This window comes from Oncorhynchus gorbuscha, linkage group LG14, assembly GCF_021184085.1.
Source record: "Oncorhynchus gorbuscha isolate QuinsamMale2020 ecotype Even-year linkage group LG14, OgorEven_v1.0, whole genome shotgun sequence".
Taxonomy (NCBI): domain Eukaryota; kingdom Metazoa; phylum Chordata; class Actinopteri; order Salmoniformes; family Salmonidae; genus Oncorhynchus; species Oncorhynchus gorbuscha.
Window position 1 is genome coordinate 14,705,465 of NC_060186.1, and position 5,279 is coordinate 14,710,743.

Here is a 5,279-nt window from a genome sequence, read left to right on the forward strand (position 1 = left end):
TTAAAAGTACTGTGACTCCTTCCTATCTTTAAATGGCTGTACCATGCACAGACACCACTGTTCTGTAATGGAGGACGAAGAGAATCGAGGTAGAAGAGAGTATTGCTGAAGCCGGGGATGAGAAGGGGGGGGTTTGACATAGAGCGTGGCTTTTCCGAGCAGAACCACAGACCGCCAAGGACGGCTTGCGCCTGCCATGAGGCCCCCCACCATGCTGCCCAAATAGAATCCAACAAGTGTATGCTGAGAAAGTGTGTGTGTATACGTTTGGCATTTGTCTGTGTGTGTGGGAAGTTCAGGCCTAGCTTCTTCAGTCTTTGGCTCAGTGTAGACTCAGTACCCTGGAGACATTCGATGGAAGGCTAAATTAGTGAAGACATGTCAAGGAAAGGAACAGTCACATGAGGTCTCTGCAACTGTTGGAGCTGGCCGTCTGGTCTGGTCCTGCTCTCTCCCAACCAGCCAGTCACAGGGTTCCCCTCTCCCCCTCTTTGGGCCTTCGTCTCTGGGAAGGAGGGTGGGGGTTGCTGCTCTTGCTGTATTCAGCACATGGAAGCTTTTCACCAGATGAGTCACTCCCCAAGCCTGTCCCCTTCTGGCTTTTTCACATCTTGGGTTTGTTTTTTCAGGCCTCTCCTTTTCAACATGGAGGAAAAAGGTGTGCTTGTTCGCTAGCTGTTGAAACTTGCCCTTGGAAATAGTCTTGCGGGCTCTCTCACTGCCACATTGGAGATGTGTGTATAAAATGGATGATTCACTGAGAGGGGATGGTGGTGCCAGTATTTTGAGGTGGGCTTATAGAAAGACACCTTACTAAGGGGATTCAGTTAAGCCGTCCACTTCATCTGCCAATCTTCCAATGTGGAATATATTACAAGAGCTTATAAAGACCTAATTGAGTTATAACACATTTTCTAGATGTATTCAAATGTTTTGTTTAAACCTTTTGTTTGATGCAATCATATTCAGAGTGGTTTGTTTGAAAACCCATCCATGTCCTTGAGCCTCAGCGACACACCTTGTTATTCACTGAGTGCTTATTGGGGAGTATACGTTCACCCCAGTGTGGAGGAATGAAACAATCTGTTGGAAGTCTTGCCAGCTCTTTGAGGAACCTGGGATAAGCACAAGATGGTGGAACCAGAACCACACACATTTAAACACCTGGAAGACAGCTGCTAAAGCTAGTCCTCAAACCCAAGGCCTCCCATTGGTTTAGAGAACCTTGTGGGGTCTAACAAACATGACCCGATACAGATGAGGTGGTGCAGAAAGATGTGATGTTTGATCAACTTGGAGAATTACCAAAGCCTGCAAGCATTCATTTCAAACCTTCCTGAATTTAAACAGTGTAGTGAATTCATGGCTAGATAATTGATGTTTGATGAACACAAAGAATGCTGAAGTCCATGTTATTAGTCAGTAAAACCAAACTTCAACTCGTGTCTTTTTCAATTATCTAGGAAATGTATATGTTGTTCCCATTACTGAGTTAGTTAGCTGCCCATGTACATAAAAAAAATCCTAGTTCATGAACTCTCGCCAAGGGTTTCTTTAGGTTAAGATTATACCTTGCTGATTTTCCCACAATGTTGTTCAGATGAGACTTCTCACTAGAAAACATAGTTTTGCACTTAACTGTTACTATGTATTACTATAACTACACACCAAACTACTATGCATGTAGCAATTACCTGTGTGGATGTAATTTACCTCCACGCATTTGGGTGAGGCCAAAATGGTTTATTTATTCCTCTGGCAAAGTTTTTGAAAACAACTGCAATCGAGAAACAATTTGTGCCATAACAAGGGGCTGAGGGGGGGTTTAAAAGGTTTACTTGAGAGAAAAAAATAAATGATTTAGAGCCAGTAAACCCCTGCAGAGACATCAGGCAGCGAGAACCTTCACGTTTCCAGCCGGGGGAAAAAAGAAAACACTGGCCAGATTGCAGAATAATTTCCCCTCTTTGATTTCGGCTCCAGAGAAACGAGACAGGAAGTCGACTATTCCTCAGACTACAAATGACTGACAGTAGGGGTTAGTGAGTTGTCGTCCCCCCCCCCCCCCCCACCCCTGGTCCTGGAACAGCTTCTGAGCACCACACATTGACCCACTCCAGCATTAGGCCAGCATTGGACTCCCCAAACCTGTGAATAAGCCCAACCCTGTGAATTAGCATGCCAGAGCCTTATCTCATTGCCAGACACTCTGAAATTCATATCTAATTTGTCTTCATTGTTGCCAGATGTGGCGACATGGATACAGATGTTTATGATATTAAATGGCCACGGGCGGCTCGCTGAAATTGTATTCTTTTGTTGTGAAGTTCAGAAAATCTGCTGGGGGAATGGAGTCTAACTCTTACTACCTACCTCCACATCCCTATATTCTGCTTTCAAACTCCGTCTGTGAGAAGTTTTCAGACCGTGCATAGAGAAAATCATGTTTATTCACTGACATGAATAATTAGAATTATTCATAATGATTCTCTTAAAAAACATGTTTTCCTTTATCTGCTTCTGAACATGGTGAGACTTACATTCACTGGTCAGTGGAGATTCTTTCTTGTGGATATTCTTTCAAGCCCTTCCAGACTAGTTCACAACTTTTTGGCTGATGCAACTTCTGGGGGAAAACAAAATGGTGAGCGCTTGCTTCTTCCACGCATCATGTCATTTCTAAACAACAGTACCACCCCCAAACCAATGCAAATTTGACTTTGTTTGCAAGTTTGTTCATGCTGTCACAGTTTACCCTTCTCAAGTAACTCAAACCCACTGCTGGTTTTGCCTAAAGGACGTTCTTGGTTTTGGCTGATTGTCATTAACAGCATGATAAAATGTTTGGATCTTCCACAAGCGGGGAGCTAGCTGTAGCGTCTTGAGAGTTGACTGGTAACACTGGAGTAGTGGCCAGTGAGAGATACCTCCTGACCAAAGACTTTGACTGTTCTCTTTGCTACCGCACGGCAAGCCGTACCGGGGCACCAAGACTAGGTCCAAAACCCCCCCTTTGTTTTTACACTGCTGCTACTCGCTGTTTATTATCTATGCATAGTCACTTTACTCCTACCTACATGTACAAATGATCTCGACTAACCTGAAAGCCGCACATTAACTCGGTTCTCCCGAGTTATTCTTATGTTATTGTGTAACTGTTTTTATTGCATTTTTTTAAAACTTTAGTTTATTTAGTAAATATTTTCTTAACTATATTTTCCTAAAACTGCATTGTTGGTTTAGCATTTCACGGTAAGTAAGCATTTCACGGTAAGGTACACCTGTTGTATTCGGCACATATGACAAATACAATTTGATTTGATCAATTATGCAGCAGCATACAAGACATTTTTGCACTCACCTTGTTGTGCTGTGCTCACTTGAACAGGAAGGTGGCACGACGTTCCTTCTTGTGGGCTCTAGAAAGAGGCCTGAAATCCCGACTTGGAATTCAGAGTTGGATGACCGTTCAACATTATTTTCCCTATTTTGAACTCACTGAAATCTGAGATTTCCTAGATCTGAGTTTACAGTTGTTTTGAACATGGCAGAAGTCATGCTTGATTGACAGCCAATGTATTCAAACTTGTATGGCTCATGGCGTAACCCCCTTTTTCGTGATATCCAATTGGTAGTTACGATTTTGTCTCATCACTGCAACTCCCTTATGGACTTGGAGAAGTCGAGAGCCAAGCCGTACTGCTTCTTGACACACTGCTCGCTTAACCCGTGCCAGCCGCACAAATGTGTCGGAGGAAACACTGTCGAACTGACGACCAAAGTCGACCGAACGGCCTGCCACAAGGAGACAAGATCATCCCGGCCGTCCAAACCTTCCCCTAACCCGGACGACGCTGGGCCAATTGTGCGCCGTCCCATGGGTCTGCCGGTCACGGCCGGCTGTGACACAAGCTGGGATCGAACCCGGGGCTGCAGTGGCACTCATTGTTGAATTTGCGATTTCCAACGTGTTGTGTAATGTTTATGTCCAATGGCCGATGAGAACCGATACGTTTTATCTATAATTTATCTTGGATTGAAAAGGATTTGCCAGTAGATTGCTGACATGATGCATGATGATGACTGCTTGCTAGCTAAGATTTTGAAAGTATGATGTTGACATGCTCAGTCCAATCAAAGCTAAGGTAGATATAACTTGATTTGACGTCATTTTATCTGTGGCCAATGATCTTGAGGCTTCTTGGATGGGCACTTCTAATGTAAGTTTATGGCAGCACCCAAAGGGCTTGAATTTAAAGCTCTACCCGTAGATTTTGCGGTGATGTAGTGTCCCCATGAGTGACAGAACACTGAGCCAATCACGGTGCAACTAAAGAATATTACCAACCCCTATGCTCGGTATTTTCCGCTGGCACAGAATGTTGCTGAGACCATGTTTGTATGCGGCTTTATTAACTCAATTATTATTTTTTGTTTTTGCCCCACCTGCCCTGAAGGACGCGCCACTGTAAGACAGTAATAATGCTCATAGATTATGCATGTATGAACTAAAAATAGACAAATCAAGCCCAAATTGGGAGGTTTAAAAATTACTTACATAGTCGCCAAAGTTCCGGAACGTTTCTTTAAGTTAACCATCAGTGAATCCCACCCTCTCCGCCACTAAAAAGCTCTCATTTGGCTTTCCCATCGAACCATAGGGGCTCATATGATTAAAAGCAGATAGAAGTATTTTTCATCTTGCAGATGTTGTAATAAATCACTAGTTGGCCTTGCCTAGGCAACTGGATGTCTGACAAATGTTCCACAATAACTAAGCCCCCCACCCCACCCTTCCCGTAAAAACTATTTGAAGAAAAAAGTCTGGAATTTCTGCCAGGTTGCTTGTAAATCTTTCGGGACAATTGTAAACTCCCAGCCATGTCAGCACAGGTGAAAACCTGAAGGAACCATAAAGGAAGGAAACAACGCCCACAGCCGGCTTTCTCTTTCTCTCACACTAGTTTATTTTCACCATGGAGTCTACGATCTTAAACTCCCTTGTCTCCAATGCAGTCTATACTGTGACTAATTCCACACAAAATGATGGCGGCTGAACTAGCCAGACTGCCTAAGCCTCCACGGATGGTGTTAGCTAATATCCCCACCCCATAAAAAAAACATTAATGGCTGAGGCGACGGCCAAGGCCATGAATCTGTCCCTTGACAGCTTCGAAAAAGATGCTCTCTCACCATAGCCTCAAAGCCACACTACTGACTACTCCCATCCCATTGCATTTCACACTGATAATGGTGGATTAGGACAGGGTCCCAGAGGA